The 24,306-nt window shown below is 31.5% G+C and overlaps 1 long non-coding RNA gene across 1 annotated transcript; it reads left to right on the top strand.

Annotated features, from left to right (window-relative positions):
- The first annotated feature begins 14,725 nt into the window (after window positions 1–14,725).
- LOC130808677 (uncharacterized) lies at window positions 14,726–24,123 on the top strand. The gene is made up of 4 exons (XR_009040719.1): window positions 14,726–14,920; window positions 19,313–19,582; window positions 20,734–23,195; window positions 23,464–24,123. It is a non-coding gene; the product is annotated as an uncharacterized LOC130808677 (long non-coding RNA).
- The last annotated feature ends 183 nt before the right edge of the window (window positions 24,124–24,306 follow it).

The following is a 24,306-nucleotide window of genomic DNA, read 5'->3' as shown; positions in this document are numbered from 1 at the left end:
ATTTATAGATGAAACGTATTTTTGAGTTGACGTATATATTTAAAGCTTTTTTTAGATGCACAACTCTTTTTATTATTGCACGACCCATTTATATTACTGCATAGTCATAAGAGTTGATTTTTTGATTATTTTTTCAACAAAAACAATTACTTTTTTACCAGAAAATTTTCTTTAATAAAAAAAGTTAATGCTAACAAATAATAAAATAAGTCATTTAAAACAGTCAATATTTTTTAATCAATTTTAAAACACTTCTAATATTTTTAAATTAATTTGTAGTGCTTGTATATGCTGAATTTTATGAGTTATTCTATCATTAACTTAATTATTAGAGTTTGCAACACTATTTTCCTTAATTTTTTGATTGATACTTTTTTTTAAGTTAGTCCGCATTCGTAGCTCATTGATTCTTATTTTCATATTTAATTTTTGCCTTCGTCTATCCACACATTTTTTATCTTTTGTTTTATCCTTTTCAAAATAAAACCATATACTGATAAAGTAAGGTTTTATAATTTGTAGTAAATATTAAAGGGACAACATATTAAAAATCACAATTTCCTCAATTTTGTACTTAATAATGATAAAACAGTTAAACTTTAATCTTTTGAAATATTCTAAGTTCGTTTAATTAGCTAGTTTTGACTCCATTTTATTTTTACTATTTATCCGATTTACTCTTAGGTTATTCATATCTTTTAATCTATATATTAAAACACAATTAAGTGAAAGTTAATGAATTTATGTCACATTTAAATTTTCTCCGTATATTCTTAATTTATAAATCAAAGTATAGTTAAGTGAAATATTTTTATTTTCTTCTTAATATTTATTTTGTTAATAGGAAAATATATAATTTTTTGTTATGCTATTAAGAAATAATCCTTTAAAATAAGTAGTGCAAAAATCAAATAAGACATTTATAAAAATAAGGATAATTCCACGTGGACTTTGAGTTTTTAGCCTTTTCACAAATGTTTTTTTAAATCTACGTGGTGACCTTGAGCTTTCAAATTTTTCATGTTGTGGACAAAATGTTAAGTTTCTCGTTACAATTAAGTATTTATTTCGGCTGAATTTTGAAATATGTGGTCAATTAGAGTAATTACAACGTTTATTTTTAAAAAAAAATCACGACGTTGGCTAAAAGTAGCGTAAATTTAACCAAAAGAATTCCCTTTTATCTATCATGTGGAAAAATTAAAAGATCAAAGTCACCATGTAGATTAAAAAAGGATTTATATACTACATGAAAAAACCAAAAATCCAAGATTTACTACATGAATTCCCTAAAAATAATGAATGGTGTATGAAAACGAAAGTCTCAAAGAGGTTCAACAATGAAAAACAAATGAAAAATATAATGCAAAAGATGAACACAAGTGTTTATGAGGTATCTTGAATACCTCCCCCTCAAATATAGTTTATTATAATGAATTCAACAATTACAAGTATAATAAACCTCCCTTATCTTGAGAACAATCTCTCAAGACCACAAATACTAAAGCAAAGTAAGAACACTCTCAAGTTTCTAACAATACAATAGCCCTCTCAACAATATGTGTGTTTTGTGGTGAATGTTACTATGAGTGATGAATCCTATTTATAGGCAAGATATTCATCACTCTTAGTATTCCCTCATAAATCACCATAAACTCACATGTAACATCCCAATTAACATCCTAATTAACTATGACAATAAACATTACAATAAACAATAGAGTAATGCACCACATTATTGCATAGTCACTACAAATTCTGACCAAAAACAGGATCCAATATAGTCTGCTGGACTTCCGCTTGACCGAGCCACTACCTCGCTCGGTCGAGCAAGCTTCCAGTGAAGCTACTGACCTGTTCTGGACACTTTGCTTGACCGAGCCAACACCGCTCGACCGGTCGAGCTAGGCTCTACTCGATCGAGCGGCTGGTCGAGCCACTCACAGTCTGCTTCTTTCTTTGTTGCTTTGATCAAGCAACTCTTATCAACCGTTCCAAACCTTAAATCACCCATATCCGACACATCTTTATCGACCCTCTCTAAAGTACAAGACAAAGCATGTTCGATTATATGTTTAAAGTTAACGTCATCATTAAGATTATTGGCACTTGCATTAACAGTGTGAATGAATGTCTCCTTATTGTTAATCTAGTCCTAGACTTTAATTTTAATGAGAATCAATAATCCATCAATAATCATCTATCATTAATCAATCAAATATCAAATATACTAATGAAGGAACGACTTAATATACGTGTCACAATGTGATTAAAAAATTTTCCGCTTTTTTTTAATCATTAACAAGAAAACATTTGATATTTGACTTGATATTTAAAGAAACAATTAACTCATTAAGATATATAATATTTGTTGATTGACTATAACTATATGTGATGATCTGTTAAAATACTATGTTTTCTTATATAAACCAAAAAAGAATATACATGTAAATCTTTATTTTAACTTATATAATAAATCATTATCACATATAATAAATAAGCAAATTAATTTGGCTATTTTTTTCAACTATTGCTCTTTCCTATCTATCATGGTTGAAGACTTTTAAAGTTTATTTGTCCTAATTATCAATAATTACTATGAGTATATATTTTAATATTGTTATATAATAAATTATTTATTCATTTTAATAATGATAGTCATAGTATCATAACAAATACAAAGATTTAATAATTAAATTTATATTATAAATGAATTAATTTTATAAAATAATATCATCATGCATATCAGTAAATATTCATAGTAGGTTAGTAGTCGTGTTTTACATGGAAATCTATCTAGCGATATAGAAGTACTAAGAATGATGAACATTAAAATGATAAAACAATAAATATTTTTCATCCATCTGTTTAAGAAATTTGAAAGGCATAAATAAACTCACTCTTGATGCCCTGATCTCAGTATTTACATGGCTATGATCCAACGGTGAAGATGAGGCCATTTCTTCATCACCTCTTGTGCCAGTTAATAGCCAACTTCTAACTTTATAGAATGAGTTAATATGGCCCTTCTTCTAATGAAATTCCTTATAAATTAATTTTACTTTTAAGTTACACCCTTTCTTCCAAATAATATCCCTTACTTGAAAATGCATTCATTTATTTTAGGTGGAATTTAGTTAGAAATTAAAATTTAATTAGAAAATAAGGTAAAAAATAAGTAAATGATAGAATCGAGTGGTTAAGATGGAGAGAGAAAATAAATTTATGGATGCGATTTAAAGAAAAAAGTGGGATCATTGCCAAAAAAAAAAGAATGCAAATTAAATGAAACAAACTAAAATGAAAATAAGTGTAAATTATGAGGGACACAGAGAGAGAGTATTTCTTAAGTCCGAATTAGTAACTCTTACTTATTATTTTGGAATGTTTTACTCCCTCCGTTCCATTGAATTTGCATCATTTTTTATTTTGGTCCGTCTTATTTAATTTGCATCATTTTTATTTTTTGGATAATGGCCCATTACTTTCTTTTAATCTCATCCATACATTTTAACTCTATTTTAATTTCATCTACACAATTTATTTTTTTCTCTTCATTTATTACCACTTTCTTAAAAATACGTAAATTTCTCTTTGATGTAATTCAAAAAGGACGGAGTAGTATGTGGTAATTTCAATTCTTGGCTTTTATTTGTAGTGGAGAACTATTTTTTAAATCTACGTGGTAACTCTAAAACTTTGCCACTTGTTGGCAAAATATTAAGATTTTTGTTAAATTTACGTTGTTATTATCCATTATAAAGACTTTTTTTTATAAGAACAAACACGCTGATCACCCTTAAAGAGCACGTTTTTAAAAATTTGGTCAAAATGAATACTTAATTTAACAAAGGACTTAATATTTTGTCTATCACATGAAAAATTTGGAAGCTCAAGTCACCATGTGGAATAAAAAAAATTTGTCTATCACATAAAAAAGTTGAAAGCTCGGGGTCACCATGCGAATTAAAAAAACATTGTCTACAACACAAAAAAGTCAAAAACTTAAGATTACCACGTAAAATTTCTTTTTTCTTTTTTTAGTCCAAAGTAGTAACTCGTACTTCTATACTATATACTTACTCTATTTCATTATATTTGTTACACTTTTCTTATTTAATCATTTCATTATTTGCTATATTATTATTCCTAGCAAAAAATCATATAATCATACAATCTAATAAAAAGAATGTAAAATTGCACGTGACATGCTCATAGTGATTTGCCTTATAAAATAATTATTTTCAAAATAAACATCAATTTATTTCTTAATATATGAGTAGTATATATCACAATAAGATTTGTTCTTTTAAATTTTCTTAGAATATTAAATTTTTGAATTTAAAAGCTACATAAATTTTCCAATTAAAGTTTCTTAGAATATATATTTTCTTTATGTTGTAGTATTTGCTAATTAATAAATTTTTTCATTAAAATTTTTAATTTTTATAATATTTCATCAAGAAACAAAAGATAAATGATAGTAAAAAAAATCTATTTTGTGAATGACAAATAATCATTATAATAACGTTAGAAGATATCTCATATTTGTCTTAAAAAGTATAAAAACTTTAAATAATAATTATAATTATATTAAATAACAACATTATTTTTACATTAAAAGCGTTATATATTTTAAAATTTTATATTTATGTTATAAGAAATATTATAATTTTACTCTAATAACATGTAGTTATATCTCTATTTAAAATTTGTATTTATATATACTTTTATATTAATAACTTCGTGCATTTGGAAGAGAGGGAGTAATGTTGTTGTAGGAGTAATCATCATTCAATAAGGATGATAATAAAGTTGGTGATGGGAAATATCAAATGTTGTGTTTGCTTAATTTGTTTGTGAGTTTGTCACTACCTTTTGAAAATGGTCCTAATTATTTTGGGACTGACTAAATCATTGATTATTATGCACTTGTTATTTTTGAATGTCTTACTCTCCACAAAATATTAATTCGTTTAATTGTTGACCGGATGTTGTTGTCAACTAAAGTCGTCTGAAAAGGAGTTTTTTTTTTTATAATAAAACAATTAGAAAAAAAAAATTAAAACCGTTTTTCTTACTTATCTCAAAATAAAAAGTTTATATACTAATAATTTATATTATTGAGTTATTTAGTCTATATATGAAATACATCTCAGGGAAAAATCGTCTCAAACTATAACCTTATGAGAAACATCATACATTTTATTAATTTTATTATATAATAGCAAAAGACAATTTAATTATGAGCATGTCATTTGTCTTTTTTCCATTGACAGTATTAATAGAATTTGACTGATTTGTATTATTTGACTTACTATATTTACACATTTGCATTTTTGGAAAAATTTATACATTAATGGATGCAATAAATCATAATTATTGCAATTACACTGTTATATATAAATGTACAGTTTAGAAAATTATGCTAGGAAATAGATAAAAAACTGGAATTACACTGATAGAAAATTATACTGCAAAATAAATTACATTCATTTCAATTACATTGCAAAATAAATTACATTCATTTCAATTATACTGCAATTTATTAAATTACTAGAAATACGTAATTGCCCTTTTTTCTAGTAATAGTTGTTAAAAACTGAAATGACATAAAATTCAATTAATTGATTATATTGTTAGACTACAATAATTACAATTTTGAATTTTAGAAAAAATGTTAAAAGTGTTGAACCTGATGACAATTATGGAAACAAATAAATTAATGCAAAAAAAATCAACCAACTTTAATCAGTGTGTAGGCAATCAGACTATCTTAGCTACTAAATATAGTGCAATAAAAATCAATTAACTAAAAATATTGTCTGATTTTCTATAATATAATTATTGCTTTATAAAAATAAAAATGTATAAACAGTTTCATGGCATAAATTACAATATAAATAGCCCTATATGGTTATTCCAATTATTTGTGCAAACCATTTTTCTTCTCTAAACTTTATTGTTTTTTAATAATATTTTCTAGAATAACCATTAGTTTAAATTACACTTAAAAAATTCATTGTGACAAGAGAACATGAAAAATTAATGACTATTAATAAAAGTCAAGGACAAACAGTATCCATGTTGGTTTGTTCCTACTTAAGACTATTTTTAGTCATGGATAATTTTACGTTGTCATTTTCAGAGTGACTAGTAGCAAAGGACTAAAAATTCTCATATGCGACAAAGATGGTGAAATATGTCATCGTACTGAAAATGTAGTATATAAAGAGGTAATTCAAAACTTATAAACTCTTTATTAACAACTTGTTTTGTGTTTGTTTATATTTAATTCTTTTTTAATTACAATATACATATGCAAATACTTTATTACCCACCTTCATTTAATAACTTTATTAGTCTAAAATTTCATTAAAATATTACCGTATTTAAAATTTTGTGCATTGCATGAGTTTTTATACTAATTTATTAATTAATTTGAAATAGTGTATTTTATTAAGGTTTAGATTAAAGGATTTATGCTACGTTATTAACTGGATTATCTTGTATGTATAAAGACATTCATTATCCACTAATTTCTTATCTTCCAAATAGTTTTCATGCTGAGAAACCATTTGTATCAATTCATTCTAATATTTGGGGTCTGCTTTGGGTTTTCTACTTATGATTTCTCTTACTTTGTTCAATTTATTGATGATTATATATTTTTTTACTCACATGAGTTGGATTTATTTATTGAAACAAATATGTGAAGCTTTTAAATGTGTTTATCACCTTTTTTTAAAAATTCAAACTCAATATAATATACAATTTTCATTCAACGTGTCTGATAATAGGGGCAATATATTTAACTTATCATGAAACATTTTATATCCACAAATGACCTTAGCTCAAGTGCTTAACAACAAAAAGGAGTAACAAAATAATTGGTCTCTTCTAGGCGTTACCAAAGCCCTTATGATTGAATATTAAGTGCCAGTGTATTTGTGGCCGGAAGTCATTGCCCCCTGTTATTTATGGATACATACTATAAGAGAGGGGTGAATTGTTGTATGAGCTAATTATAACGTTTTTGAAATTTTTTGCGGAATTAAAGACTTGAACTTGTAAAGTATAAATAAAAGAGACACAATATTTTACGTGAAAATCTTTTAGGTTTGAATAGAAGGAAAAACCACGACCTCCCGGGATTGCAAATTTTCTACTATATTTTAGGCAATTCGTTACAATTTCATAAAACAAACAAAACTAGGCCAACAATTCTCTTTTTATTTCTCTTTCTCTCGCTTTACACGAAACTCATTTTCTCTCAGCTTCACTCAAGCTATCACAAGTCACTGGCCTCCTATTAAGTTCCTCTTCAAACTTAATTCCCAATCTCCAACTTCGAGCAAGCTATCACGAGACACAACCATGTTGAACTTAACTCTAAGTTCTCAGCTTTTTTGTGTGGATTCACTCAAATCTCTCTTCTCCAAATTACAAGAATTCACTCAAACTCTCTCTTCTCCAAATTACAAGAATTCACTCAAACTCACTCTTCTCCAAATTACAAGAGTTCACTCAAACTCTCTACACTTCTCTCAAAGTACAAACTATCATTGGATGAGCATAATACTCTACGTATAATGAAACTTTAGATTATATTAATATACTTGTGAAACAGAACATACCACTACATGACATGAACTTTAGGAATAGACTTCAAATATGTATTTTGGATATTACGTATAAAACTCAATATATATGAAGCCCATCCTTTATTGAAGTAAACAATCTTAAGGAGTGAATACCCCATGGTGGAGTTGTGGACACTCACTTTCTAATTGATTAAAGGAAGTCTTTATTTATATAAGAGTGAGAAAAACTATTTTTGGCAAGTTAACTTCCCACTACTTCCCATTAGTTATATAACTTCCATGACCCTTATATTTAGGAAAGTGGAAATATAACGTCGGTTAATTGATTCCCCTTAATACCCATTTTCCTAAATTTAAGGGTGATGTTTATGACTTTTACTTTTCCAATAATCGCTTTTTAATTTACGTAAAACATAATTTATTTTTATAAGAAATCTTTTCACCGTAAAATATAATTTTGCTTTATATAAATTCTTTTCAAATAATCCCATAAAAATATTTAATAAAATCATATTTGAAAAGATATATTTTTTCTTATAAAACAATTAGATAAGATAGCTACTAAAAAGATGAGATATTTTCTCCTAAAAAATAGCAAACTAAAATTAAAATATCTCCATTAAAAAAGTCACAAGCGTTTTCTCTAGTGGAGTAAGACTCTCCTATTTTCACTCCACTTTCTAAGGAAAATTATTTTACTAATTGAGTTGATTATTTCAAACAAAAACCTCTTAGTAAAACATGAAGTAAAAATCTCTTATTTTCACTCCATTTTTTAAGGGACGGTTTTTCTAAAGGAATTGATTACTTCAAATAAAAAACCTCTGGATAAAAGGTGACCTATTTATAGCAAATTTTATCTTTTTAACTTCTTATTTAAAAAAATCATTTTAATAATAAATAAATTATTTAAATTACTGATTTATATAATTTTATACCTTATTGTGTTTTACGTTGATCTATTAGCCATATATTCATTAGGGTATATTCATTAGGGTGTTCCTAAACTGGCTTATACTCGTTCTGTTTGGGACAGCGACCTGTTCCTAAACTGACTCATTCCTAAACTGACTTGTTTCAAGACAGACTCTTGTTCATTCACGTATATTAACATATTCTATGTTTCATCATACTTACATGAAGCCTAGTACACTCATACTTGAATCTTTATGTCTCTGGTGATTGGCTTTGACTCCGAAGCTTCTCTTTAGAATTTCTCAGTTTGACTTTAAGCTTTCAGACTTGATTTCTGGGAACATTGCATTGTCTCAGACTTATCAACACGAAAACAACAGATTATCGACAGATTTAATATCTTGTCTACCCTTTAACATCCTCAACAGATTTTAGCTTTTCTGAATATCACAGATTATCACAACTTCCTTGACCAAGTCTTTACGTACTCTCATCAATGATCCTACTTTGGATCGTTTATCTTTCCTGTACGATCTCTTAAAAACAAACTGTTCATTTATTTTGTTATATGCTTTAAAATAACTCTTCAAGTTATTGATGTTCTTGGGAACTTTCATATTCATAACCTATAACTTGTTCATGCACATCTTAACACACATATTAGTTTGATAATCATCATTTGTTTATTATCATCAAAATTAATCATAGCTCAACACCCCCACCAATACTGGATATGAAAAGTTAGGCATGCTTAGGGTGGGAATTATTTTATAAATGGGTGACTAAGTAGGAAGTCACGAGTGAGGCCAAAATGTGATGAAAAGATTTGTGTTGATTTGTGAAGCTAGTCTACAATCTTCATGGATACTCATCGATGGTCTGACAGAGTTGGGACGATGTTACAAGTGGTATCAATGTAACTCTAAGATCATAGTTGATAGTGCGTTAATTAAGTGCACCCAGAAAGGGAGATATCTCAGAGGATGGAGTTAAGGTGCAACGTGGACATTGCATTCTTAAGTAGGAGTGATTTTGGCACATGGAGATGGTCTTTGAAAAGGATTAATAGTCGATCCATATAAACAAAGTGCATAGTCTTTTTAAAGGAGCCCATTGTAACAACCCGACTTACCGTTGACTGAGTAAATAGGGTCATCACGGGGTTCATTTCCCAAGGAACTTAAATCACACTTCCAAAACTTGAGCAAAGGGGTCACTAGCTCTTTAACGCATCTAACTTAGCTAATTCTCAAACCAAATATCTAACTAACACACAAAGTAAACATACAAATCACTTTAAGTTCAATATAACCAACACAACCAAGTCTAATATACATTTATCCAAAAACCTAATACAAAACTACAAAATTCCCACATGCTCAGCTCAATATGACATCCTTGGAACTCTAATCAACACCGATCTGTAAACAAGCTAAAACTTGGAAACAACAGAGGGTCAAATTAAACTAAATGAGAAGTAACAATCCAAAACAACAAAACACAGTAATTTCCAAACAAAGGCTTAAAAGTAACACCAGTTTCCTAGATCTATGTGCACAGGGAGTCTAGTTGAAAGGAACATCCATAGCTCTAAGGCTATGTCACTCTCGGGGTGAGGCTAGTCAATATTTGAATGACAATTCACCTCAAAATAGGGAGTAGGAAACTATGTTCTTCAACTCCATCAATAACTAGCTCGCAAGCCCAATCCATTGACCATATCATAATATCAACATAAGCATTCACAACAACATTTGTCTCAATAATTTTCAAATTTCAAAAGAGCTTTAGTAAAAGTTTATTTTCAAGAATGTAGTCTAGCCAAACCCTTTTTAGGGACTGTTACTACTCACCAAAGATGCTTTAACTAAATCTGGTTCTCTGCGGTCACTAGAAGGGTTCCTCGATGATGTCTCCTCCTGAAGCATGACTAATATAACATCACAACAAAGCATATGATTCTACAAATTAGGTTCATATAACTCATTGCATCTCCTCCTATGACCGCATCTAAGTTCCAACTTCTATTCTAATATTTTTAATTTCAAAGATTGCGAAAGTCCTAACTCTAATCCCCAATATCATCAAAATATACAACCTTGCTTTAAACTAGGTTATATTCTCGTAAAGATCATACGTCTCCACAATTTCTTTTTTATTTCCAATTCAAACACTTCAATATTCATCTAAACTCAAAACCAAGAAACCAAACAAGAATAACAATCTATCTGGATAGAAGAACACATCTAATTTATCCATTCAACTAATGATCTAGATAGAAGAACACAACTATTTATCCATTCAACTAATGATTTCCACACGAATCATAGATACTTTCAAGAACATCCAATCATATAAATCAAGGGTTATATCCAACACTTACAATTACCTAACTATTCGATCAATAACAACAACAAAGATTTATCCACCATTAGTAATTTCACAAGAATCTCCTAATACTCAAGAACATCATGTTTCCATAATCTTTCTACATCCAACATCCTATCGATAATCCAATCTTCGAAAATTTCATACTAATTAATAATTACAACAAATCGTTTCAACATGCAATAATTTACCATTTATACATCATAAACCTCAAATTACATTTAATTTTAGAATTCTTCCCAAAATTTCTCAATCACAATCTCCTATGATCACATATCAACCATCACTAGATTCATTTAATTAGAAGTAAACACACACATATATAATTATACTTGAGGTTGCCATGAATTTCTCAATTAAGAACTCATCTAATTACTTTATATAAATTCCAAGATTCGTCAATATTTAGGGCTTTATACATGGTAAAGAAATATGCAAGCAAAAGTATATCAATGAAACTAACCTTTATATGAATAAGAGCATAATTATTTAAGAAAAACATAAAAAGAAAACAAGAAGGATTACCTTCTGTTTGCAGCAACAAGAAATGAAAAAAAACACCAGATTCAAATCTTGATTTTTGGATTAGATTTCGATGCTTAAACAGACAAGACCATATCTCACTCACTTCCCCTCCATTTCAGCAAAATTTAGATCAAAGGAAGGGGGTTTTTCGGCTGCTGCTGTGCTGTTTACCATTTCAATGGAATAAAATCCTACAAGAATGTTGATATTACATGAAAATCCAATTAAAGATGGCTAGGGTTCGAATATTGCGGAAAAATCAGAATAATAAGAGAAGGATAGAATAAAATCACGCATGGAAATTAAGAGATTCAAACCTTGGTTCACTCGAAAATAAATGGATTGAATAAGAAAGAAGATTAAGAACTCAGACAATTTCAGAGGGAATGTCGAGAATGAAGAAGATGAGTGTTGGTCTGTAGTTTGTTTCTATCACGGATCGAAAATCTTCTTAGGCTTCTTGATGTGTTCGATTGAAGAAGGAGAAAGAATGGGTGCCTGATTCCTTGAGTTCATACGAATAAGGAAAAAGGAAATGGGTTTTTGGGTTTTTATTTTTTTTACTTTTTTTACATTCATTTATTTATTTATTTATTTTTTGAACAAATCAAAAGAAAGGAAAAGAGGAGAGAAATTAAATTGAGAATATTTTATGTCATGTGTATTTAAGATCGTTCTCGCATTTATAATTCTCTTAAACTCACTCTTCTTAGATTATCAATTTCTCATATGTTACACCCATTTGTTAAGAACTCTAAAGTTATGCGTGCTTGGTGTGGAACAATCATGGGATGAGTGAAAATTTAGCAAGTTTTCTCGAGTGTGCATGAGTAAAGACAAAGTGTTATAAAAAGAATTATGTTGGTTTGTTAGGCCAACTTACAACCTTTATGGGTATTCACCGATGTTTTGGTGGGGCTGATGTATTACAAGTGGTACCAAAGCAACCCAAGTGACCGTAAGTAATAGTGTGTTCATGGCAACCGAAAGATTTTGAAACTAAGGTGCAATAAAGATGTTGTATTCTTAAGTGGATTGAGTGGTATACCCCATATTTAGCTTTACAAGGATTGATAGTCTATCTATACTAAAAAGACGATCTCCTTTTCAAGGAAACCCATTTATTAAGAACTTCAAAGTTAAGCGTGTGTTGGTGTGGAGCACTCTTAGAATTAGTTACTTCTAATATGATAAATAATTTTACACTTATACGACTAATATTATAAAATTAATGCTAAATTAATACTAATAAGACAATTAAAGTAGTATACGAATTCCACTAATACTCGGGGGTGAAGGGGGAGGGGGGCTAGGGGAGGCCCCGCCCCTCGGCCGAAACATGTGTCTTTTTGCAGTTTAACTTGCTTCCTGGCGGCCCTTGATAATTTATGACATTATGTATTAAGACAAGCCGAAACATGTGTCTTTTTGCAGTTTTACTTGCTCCCTGGCGGCCCTTATTAATTTATGACATTATGTATTAAGACAATTTAAGCATCACGAAAACAAAGATAGCTAAGTGATTAGAGCGTTGTTATCCAAAATATGTGGTTTAGGGTTTAAGTCTCCACACAAACCATTACATTAACTTTTTACACTTATTTTTATTTTGAATTAATAACTTAATACTCCATCTTCCATTAAAAAGTTTGATAGTTTGAAAGTTCAAAAAATTAATATAATGCATTTATTGTAATATTAACTTGAACAATAAAGTATTATTATTATTTTAACAACACAGTTAAGTATTTATGGACTTATTTGTATTAAACATGTGCAAATGAAACATGATTTTGCTTTAAACTATAATTTTATGTAGATATCAAAATTTTAAAAAGTAATACTTTTTTTCCTTATTTTTATTACTTTGACTTTTATTGTTAAATAATTAGAATTTGACCGTTGCAAGCTCTAAATAAATACTATAAGTTGCATATATTTATTGAATTGGTCAATGATACTTTTATCATGGTACCAAATGTTACGTGTATTTTGTGATAGAGAAAGTAATAGTTGATCAAAGTAACATTAATAAGTACATAATATGTAATATCGATTAACAAAGTAACAAAAACTTATAATTTACAATCACTTGCAGAACTGCAGTGTCAAGGATGAAACCTTGTACAACATTTTACTTTAAGTTAAATCTTTATCAAAATTGAAAAATGTAAATTTTAAAAGTTGTACTTTTGGTTGTCAGTTTGTCACGTTGCTTTTTTACTTTGTAAAATTTTTTTTGTACCATAGTCCATAAATATTATTTTTTGCTGACAAATCTTCGTACATTGTAATGAAAATTTTTTATCACTTATTTTGCAAAAATAGAATTGGATGATGATATTAATCCTTATGCTTTTAAACTTGATCTTGATCTAATTACATTGATACTATTACATCATTCCACTAAAAATTTTTTTGCTAGTCGGTATTTGCCACCCAAACTTAAATTTCTAGCTTCATCCTTGCTAATACTATGCTAATTATGTATCAATACGACAAATAAAATAGCATAATATTATATTATAAGTATTATATTAATAGGACTAATACCATTTTAATAATATACTAATACGACTAATATTATACTAATAAGTATAATAATATACTAATGCATATAATACTACGCTAATAAGCAAAATAATACACTAATACGAGTAATAACTAACATAACTTAAAAATAATAACAAAGCATTTTAGAATATGTATGAGGTATAAAGCATTAAAGTATAAGCTCACTAGTCTATAAGTATATACAATTCAAAAGAAGAATTTAGATAGCTTGTGGCTTTTTTTTTTTTGAAAGGAAGATAGCTTGTGGTTCACTGGTTGATGAGGTTCAATTTTGCTTATTTGTAGCATTGAGAAGTTTCACGCTTTGAGGAAAATCAATGCTAATAATGAGTTGAAATTGAATTGTAGGAAAGTATTACTAGAGCCAGTTTGATTGTTAACGACAAGCCGTTTCTAAGGGTAGTTTTGAGGTGCAATCGTCTAGGGCTCAGCTTATGAAGGAGTTTAAATTGAGTTAATCCTTATAATTAAAAGTTAGTATTTGCATGAGTGACTTCTAACATGGATTGAATTTACAACATTAGATTTTTCACTTAAATGTATGACTACAAAACTACATAGTTGGAGAAAAATCAAAACTTCATTTATTTAATGTGCCATTTTTTTTCACCTAAGACCCAAAAATTATTAGCGTTGATAACGAACAGTAGGTCACAAATTGTGGCAAGATAAGTAGTAGCAATTTGGTTGCAATTGTGACTATTTTTCCGCAACTTATTTGGTCATATAATCCTCTAAATCTAATCTTCTATCTTCTAAATATAAAATGAGGGTAAGGAGTGAATACTGTTCATGATGAACAGTAAAACTACTGTTCGCTCCTTATACTACATTTAATTCTGCTTCACAATTCTTCAGCACGCTTTTGATGGCTTCCTCTCCCTCTACTTTCCTCTTTTTCTCTTTGGCTTTAGGTATGTTCTACTCCTTCAATTTTTTGGTCTTGTTTTCATTAATTGCTTTCCATTTTAGTTTGGATCTTCATCTGATTCTCATTTTCGTTTTCATTCTGAATTTGCTGTCCTCATTCCCCCTCTTCCTCTTGCGCGAAATTTAGGGTTTGATTGTGGTGCTGATGATGCGTAACAAAGGCTGAATATGGACTTTGTGACGCAAAGATTAATGTTTTTCCACAACTTCAATCAATGATACACTTACAATTCCAAATCAATCCACAAACAGACGCTCAGACACACAAAAACATACAAAGAAAAGACTTCTTGGTTTTCTGATGGTGGTGACTGATGAACGTTGCCACCCTTGTATGACCTTCCTACGATAAGCACAATGCAAGGATTCCAATCCGTGATTGTATGGGTTCCTTTGAGGATCTGAACCACTCCGTAATTTGTTCCCTCTCCGGCCAAAGGTTGCTCCACAACCTTCGATGAAGTTTGCAAACAAACTTCAAAACTCTGAAAAATCCTTTTTCTGAAAAATACCTCAAGTATTATTAATGATCAAAACAATATTCAACGTGTTTATTACAAGGAGAGCCCATGTATATATAGGCTTTGGATGATAGAATTAGCCGTTACAAAGCAACAACCTAATACACGTGGCTTAACTAACAAAACAGAAACATAAAACAGAAACTCAACACTTAGGCATAATTCTGATTTTTACAAGTTGCTGACTGACCCTCCTTTAGCTTGTTCTACAGACTTTCTGGTGCACTATTAGTAGTACCCTTGGTCCTTGGTGGCTTGGCCCATGTGGTGAGATGCCATTCCAGCCTTTCTCCCGGTCCAAGTGTCTCCGGTCTGTGTTCAGGCGGTTCACCAAGGTCAGCTGTTTGGCAGTCAGCTCTGTTGTTCTGTTTTTGGAATCTGTCTGTCCTTCCATGTCCTTGATGCTGAATTTCGTAATGTGCTGGGCTCCCTTGGTCTTGTCACATGCTCTTGAGCCCATGATTGATTGTTGAGCAGCATTCATGGAAGTTCTTTGTGTCCCATATGCATTTGGCGTAGATGACAAATCCATTGTGCTGTTCTGTTCTTCCATCACATTAGTGAGGACCTTGACCTTTGATACTACATTTGTATCAATTCTTCCCTCTTGGGAAAGAGTTGTCCTCAATTCTTTGTCAGGCTCATATAAGGTAAGGTCTCCTATGTTGAATGTGGAGGAGATGTTATACTCTGCTGGCAGTTGGATTTCAAAAGCATTCTCCCCATATTGCTTCTTCACTGGGTATGGACCTATAGCCCTGGGCATCAGTTTGTTCTTCCTGAGTTGTGGGAATCTTTCTTTTCTGAGGTATACCCACACTAGATCCCCTTCCTTGATAGGCTGCCTCCTCCTGAGATGCTTGTTTGCTTGCTGCTTGTACTTTGTGTTGGTGATTTCCAGATTTTCATGAACTTGCTTGTGTACAGCTTCTATTTGCTTAATCATATCTTCCGCTTCAATGCTCTAGCTGTCACATACAGGTAGATCAATAAGGGAAATAGGAAGTAATGGATTAGTGCCATACACACATTCAAATGGTGAAAATTTGGTAGCATGACTAGGTGTTTTGTTATATGCAAACTCAGCATGACAAAGTTTTAAGTCCCATTCTCTGATATTCTTGTTTATTAAAGTCCTAAGCAGGGTGCCCAAGGTTCTATTAGTCACCTCTGTTTGACCACCAGTTTGTGGATGGTAAGCAGTACTAAACAATAGCTTAGTGCCTAACAATGTCCACAAAGTTCTCCAAAAGTGGCTTAGGAATTTACTATCTCTATCTGAGACAATGGTCTTAGGTATGCCATGTAGTCTAACAATATCAGCAAAAAACATTTTTGCAATATGCTGTGCATCATCTACCTTAGTGCATGCTATAAAATGAGACATTTTTGAAAATCTATCTACAACCACCATGATGGCATATTTTCCTCTTTTTGTTTTAGGTAGAGCCATCACAAAATCCATGCTAATATGCTCCCAAGGCTTGTGTGCAACAGGTTGGGGTATGTATTCTCCCTTATGGAAGGTCACTTTGGCCTTAAGACAAATTTCACATTTTAGAATATGTTTACCTATTGTGCCAAGCATTTCAGGCCAATAGAAGTGTTTAGCTAGCATGTCTAAGGTTTTTTGAATCCCAAAATGGCCTGCTATGCTTCCTTCATGAACTTCTTTCACTAAAACAGACCTGAGGGGAAGCTTAGGTATGCACAATTTGTTACCTTTGAACAAGAAGCCTTGGTGAATGCTAAATAAGCCTAGAGGTTTGTCTTTGCACGACTGACAAATTTCAGAAAAATCAGGGCAAACAGAGTACTGATCTTTTATGAATTCAAAACCTAAAATTCTAGATCCTACTATCCCAAGTAAATTGTATTTCCTACTGAGGGCGTCAGCTATGATGTTGGTTTTTCCTACTTTATACTTGGCTGAAAAATCAAAAGTCTGCATAAACTCGACCCATCGAGCGTGTCTGCTGCTTAGTTTCTGTTGGCTGTTTATGTACTTCAAGGATTCATGGTCTGTGTGTAAAACAAATGGTTGGATTCTGAGGTAATGAGACCAGTGTTCAAAAGCTCTAACAATGGCATAAAATTCCTTATCATAGGTGGAATAATTCAACCTACTGTGATTCAATTTTTCACTGAAAAAGGCAATGGGTCTCCCTTCCTGAACTAAGACTGCTCCAATACCTACAACACTGGCATCGCATTCTAACTCAAATGGCTTGGTAAAGTTAGGCAGCTTTAGAATGGGGGCCTTACACATCATTTCCTTGAGAGTTTCAAACGCCCTTTGAGCAGCAGGGGTCCATTCAAACCTCCCCTGTTTAGTACACACTGTTACAGGTGCTAAAACAGAGCTAAAGTTCCTGATGAATCTTTTGTAGAAGGAGGCTAAACCATGAAATGATCTCACCTGTGTAAGGGTAGTGGGTGTGGGCCACTCTTGTATAGCTTGGACCTTTGCAGGATCCACCCTTACTCCTTCCTTTCCTATAATATATCCTAGAAAACTCACTTCAGGTAAGAGGAAACTACACTTCTCAAGCTTGGCATACAGCCTCTGTTTTATCAGCACTTCAAACAATTGTTGGAGATGACTTAAGTGTTCTGTAAACAAGTATGTCATCTAAGTAAACTACTATGAACTTTCCTAAGAAGGGTCTAAGCACCTCATTCATCAGCCTCATGAATGTGCTGGGGGCTCCAGTCAAGCGAAAGGGCATCACAAGCCACTCATACAGCCCATACTTGGTCTTGAATGCAGTTTTTCCTTCATCCCCCTGTTTCATACGTATTTGATGGTATCCACTTCTTAGATCCACCTTGCTGAACCACTCTGAACCTCCTAATTCATCTATGATATCATCAATCATTGGTATAGGGAACCTATACTTGATGGTTATGTTGTTCATACTACGACTATCAATGCACATTCTCCATGTGTCATCTTTCTTTGGCACTAACAGGGTGGGTACAGCACATGGACTTAAGCTTTCCCTAACATATCCTCTTTGCATTAACTCATCCACTTGCCTTTGTAATTCCTTAGTTTCCTTAGGATTGGATCTATAGGCAGGCTTGTTAAGCAAGCTGGCTCCTGGGACTAAGTCTATTTGGTGCTCAACACCCCTCACAGGAGGTAGACCAGGTGGTAGGTCACTTGGAAAGACATCACTATACTGATCCAACAGGCTCTGTAACTCAGGGGGTATAGGGGTGGTGCTTTGTATTTCCTTAATGATCAGAATATATAGCTCTTCCTTCTTTTCAATCTCCCTTTCACACTCCCTTCTAGTCATTAAATGTATGAGTGCCTTGGATGGTTTAGGGGGAACAACCCTGTGTGGGGGCAAGGGTACCAGCTCCTTTCTTTTCCCATTATGCTTAAGGGTGTAGGTGTTGGTATAGCCATTGTGGGTGGTCTTCTTGTCATATTGCCAAGGTCTACCTAGCAATAAGTGGCAAGCATCCATCTCTAAAGCATCACACATCACCTCATCAGCATATGTTCCTAAGGTCAAGCTTACTAAACATTGTTTGCTCACTGACCCACTAGCCTTGTTGTCTAGCCACTTCTACTTATAAGGGTGAGGGTGAGGCTTGGTGTCAAGGTTCAGCTCATCCACTTCAACATTGTTTTCTTCTTGCTTCCTCTTGCTTCTGATTCTACTTTTCAATGGTGATGATGATGAAGACGAGGACGAAGGTTAGTTTCTGATCTGTAAGTTTTTTGTTAATTGGGTTTATGGGATTTCTTTGATTTTATGATTATTGGTTCCTCTTGATTGATGTTTTTATGAAAGTTGAGATTTTTATTTGTTAATTTAGATTTTTTTGAGAAACATTCAGGTTGTGCTGCTGATGAAGCCGAAGACGAAAAATTTTCGACGTGGGGAGGGATAATTGTGAATTTGAAAGTGTTAATTCAGGTAGTTTAAAGAAAAGGGTATGTAGGAAAAGGGAAAGTTTGATAGGAATTGGGTGAGGTCTTACAGATGTGTTCCAGCGGGAAAATGTCACTGCTACCTTCAACATCGTAGTTCAATCAAGAGTCACAGAGATACGTTATCTTCATCTGAGGTGAACCCATCAGCTCAATGGGGGATACTGGACTCGAAGGTACTTGATTTTATTCCTTTTTCAATTTTCAATTTAAGATTTCCCCATTTCTATTTTTGTGCTATTTTTTGGGTTGTGTAATGTTGTTGAGTATTGTTCCGTTGATTGTGTTTGGTTTGAGCATAATGTTGCTTCTTGGAGAATCTGATTGTGTCTATTACATGCATATTGGCATCGACGGGTTTGTAGTTGGATTGTTGCTAATTTTGTGAAAATCTAATTTATACTTTGTTGTTGTTGCTCAATTTTGTAGAAATCTAATGAAATTATTGGTTTTATTAAGTGTTTTGATTGGACTTATGGGTTTTAGAAAGTAATGAGTGCTCATTATGTATTTGACGAACACCTTGAGATCTTAGTATAATCCGTGAGTGAATTGAAAAATGTCCATTATTTTGTTGGGGCAAAAGATATATAGTTCTTTGATTTCAAATTATAATGTACTAAAGTAAAATGACTCTTTAAATCATGGGCACTTCTTATTTGTATGATGTTGTACATGACGTTTGCTACCAAGGGTCAATCGGAAATCATTTCTTTGTTAGATAAACAAGTTTAAGGTTGCGTACATCTGATCCTCCCAAACCCTACTCTAAGTGGGAGCCACTTAATGACATTGGGGTAATGCAATGTGAATGTGAGTGAATCGAAAGAATTTATTGTGGTAATTGTATGGTTTATGATACTAACAAAGGTGCCTTTTCATTTGGGTTTTTGCATACCTTTTGTGTTCTCTTCATATTGTTTTTTTGTCAATTTTCAATGATGGAATTAATAATTAATGAACGTGTTATGTAACTTGGCTATAAAATAATATTTGACAAAGTTCATGATCATGGTCATCTTACTTGAAAATGTGATATTAGATGGTAATGGAAAATTGTGAAGAAAAATTATGTTGTTGAGGATAGTTTTCAATTTGATTGAATATTTACATGATTTTCAATTTATTGGTGGAAGTTTGAGTTGGACTTTATCGATTTGCTCATCAACAAAACAATATCTTCATGAACATGAGAAAAAGTTTTCATTTAACATTCAATAAAAGTTTTAATCCCAAATTAAGGTGTGAATTAGTTGATTCGAGTAGTATTGTTTTGGTTGTTTTCAATTTCCGCAATTTCCAACTCATCAGCTCTCGTTTTTCTCAGTTTCCAACTACCTCCCTTGCTTCTGTGTGCTGTGAATAAAGATGTCAACTTCATCAGGTTCTTTGTTCTTAATCTAATTTGTGATTAGGATCTGTTTTATACTTTGATTCCGATGTTTTCTTACAAGTGCGATAGACTCATCAGGTTCTTTTTTCCTAATCTAATTTGGGATTTTGATCTCTTTTCAATGTAGATTTTGTTAATCAGTTGATGTACAGGTACAAAGTGTTCTCTGAATTTCATTCTCCCCTAAATATTGTTTTTGATTAATGTGATTAGGATTTTTGATTAATGTCGGTTGAGTTGAGGACTGAATATGCTCCATTTAGTAAAATTTAAGATGGATTTGAGCCGAACATGATTGTATAACGCCTTGAGGTATGATTCTTTTGTTTGATTAATTGTTGGATGATTCGAATTTGTCTATTGTTGATTTTTGGATTAGTTTAGCTGTGTAATTTTCATTATTTGATAGGCCGAGAAATGTTAGACCAGAAGCACCATTTAAGATTGAAATTGTTTCATCTACCGGCAACATTCGTAGTTCTTTCTTTTTTTCTTCTTCCTTCTAGCATTTATTTATTTATTTATGTCGTTGTGGTGTATTTTGACAAGTGGTTATTACATATTCTGCAATCATATTGGACCTACTCATACTAGTTTCTATTGTTGTTACAGTAAAAGGATAAGAGGGTTTGACATGGCACCTCCTACATCTGCAATCATATTGGACCTACTCATACTAATTTCTATTGCTTTTGTTATAGGTTTTTTTTATATCGATGTTATGAATAAGGTTCTACACATTTTTTTATTTCTTCCAATATTTGGTGTCCTCTTTTGCCCATTTTGTTTCTCTTAAAATGGAGAAAAATTATGCTATGTGGAATTGAAACCTTTTTTTGGAGTGAGTAGGATTAGGGTGCTTGGGAAAATGTGGAACTTTTATGGTGAACTTTTCTACTTGCTAGTTTCTTCTTGCAAGTTATTTAAGTATATTAAATAAAACTAAATATGAGTTCTTTAATTCAAGTTCTCTTTTTTTTTTTTACCTTTGTTTTAGAGTTTTTTCCCGGAAGGGTGACTGACTCTAGGGGCAAACACAGTTTTGTCATATTTTTGAGTATTTTTGTGATTTGTTTGGTAACATTTGGATCATGTTATGACTTTAGTGCATGTGCCCCTTCGTCAAGGTAGTGGAATTGATGCATTATGGCAGCAGGACGTAATTGGATGGTAAAAGCGTTTTCATGAGAAAATCATATTAGGAATTAGATGTTCACTTATTACCACACTATTACTACTGCTACTACTACTACTAATATTGTTGTTGTTGTTGTAGTTGTTGTGACATTTCCATTTATTGTTCTATGGATCTAGCTCTGGTATTGGGATGAAATTGTTTCTTTGAGTTTTGATTTCTGAATGATTTGTTTTCACTTTGGATAAACTGCATGACTCTCATTGAAGTCACAAGAATTGACAACTATTTTTTTGGCCGTTGCACTGCAGTTTTGTCATGCAATTTGATAGTCACGCTTCTAAATACATCTACCTTGATTTTTACAATGTGGGTCATTTATATGTTCCGATTTAAACTAAGGTCAACTTATATAGAGGACAAGGACAATTTTGCTATTTATTATGTTAGAGTGAAGCTACTTGACATGCGAATACCTATTACAATCCCGATGAATTGATGAAAATCATTGTTCTTGATGTTGACTTTTGCTGCTTTTTACAACATCACGTTACCATTGTGAATAATAGTGTTATCCATGCTGTTAGTTTAATGGATTGATGTATTAGTGGTGATAGTCGCTTGAAGTTGATTTAGATGGTTAAGATAATTTTTTAAGGTTTTTACCTCATGAAATTGTTTGTCTTCAAATTTGTAAGGGCATTCTGTGTGAATTTAGAAGCTGTTTCAGTTCTGCCACAGCTATGAGTTATGCAAAATCAAAGGTACAATGTCTTGGTGAAGAGCTCTTCAAATTATTTTGCTGTTTATATGTTCTATAATCCATACTCTTCCACATTTACAGTGCGTTATGTGTTTGCACTTGGAGTAGCAAGATTTTTGAGTTGTGTTCTTTAGGTTTGATACTAGACTCAGAGCAGCCTCTTGGAACTTGTCTGAACTCTTAACTATGAAAATTGAGTTGGCCCTACTTGCTTCCTCCCTTTCTTATCCATGAGTAGCTAAAAAAATCATTTCAAGGGTAGACACAGAACCTTTAAGAAACTAAATTTAGTGTGAATCTTTTAGCTCGTGTCGTGTGTGATAGTTGGATATATATGTGCATCGACTCACTGACGTGTTTTGTCTTAAAATTCTCGTGTATAGTGATTTTTGGTTATTTACATTTCATTAATTTGTTGTTTTTTGTTCTTTTGAAGTTGCCTACATCTATGTTATGTTACGCACGGTTAGTTGCTGCTTAGTTCAAGTTTTCAACACGGTTAGTTGCCTACATCTATAAGAACTCAATTTTATTTTCTCGAAGCCCTTGAAAAAGATTTCTTCGAATGAAATTGAGGTAGCAAATGGTGCTCTCATTTTTTTAGACAACAACAAAAGTGATTTTCGAGTTCGTCATGGAGAACATATATATTTTTTCTAAAACCTGTTGTATGGCCAATTTGTACTTTCTCCGTGTTTGAGTACACATATTATATATTTGTACGATCTATGTTTCATGATGTTAACACTGACTTTCATGTTTGCAGCTCAACATACAGAGGATATCGTTAACTAAGTTTGCTCTCTAGCAAATAATAAACGAAGGAAAGATGCAAAATTCGCAGATATGAAGATGCGTCAACAAAAACCCCATAACAATGTATTTTTTTTCTTTCAACTACACAATGGATTAAAATGTTTAATTATTTGATCTTTTAAAGATTAATTATTTTATTTAATTTAAAATTTTAAGTTGAATAAGATTTCTTAGGGGAGTGCGTGCGCACCCCACCAACTAGTTTGCTAAAATATTCTCGCTACCAAAGTGATTGCTATAGGCATAGACGGACCACTTTGAGACCATATTGACTATTCGTTACTTTGTCTTTTGGTTGTTTTATTAGACGATTGACTTATAGGCTAATACTTTCAGTTAATTAAATCAGCCCCGACAACTCAAGCTAATTAGGATTTGCAAAACATATCTTTAATCAAAAGCTTTCGAAATTGAAGTGGGAATATTCCTTAAGGTAGATTCTCTTTAACCTTATTTGCTACAATAATCCATAGTGAAATCAGAAAGAAGTGGATGGGCCATCAAATTGAATATTCTTTATATGATATGGGCTGTTCGATAAAAGTGGGCCGACTGATTAACGGATTTAATAGACTTGTTTGATGTAGTTACTTCCTCCGTTCCAAATTAATTTAGAAAAATGATATTATTTATTCATTACTCTTAATTTGTAATTAGTTTTTAATTTATAGGTTAAAGCATAGTCAAGTGAGATATTGTTTGATTAATCTTATTGCAAAGATTATTAATATTAAATTTTTATAATTTTTTTATATGCATAATTAGTAGAGTTATTCAAATGTGACCCGACCCG

This window comes from Amaranthus tricolor, chromosome 3 (assembly GCF_026212465.1).
Source record: "Amaranthus tricolor cultivar Red isolate AtriRed21 chromosome 3, ASM2621246v1, whole genome shotgun sequence".
Taxonomy (NCBI): Eukaryota; Viridiplantae; Streptophyta; class Magnoliopsida; order Caryophyllales; family Amaranthaceae; genus Amaranthus; species Amaranthus tricolor.
The sequence above is the reverse complement of the archived record's forward strand: the minus strand, read 5'-3'. Positions and strand labels throughout refer to the sequence as shown.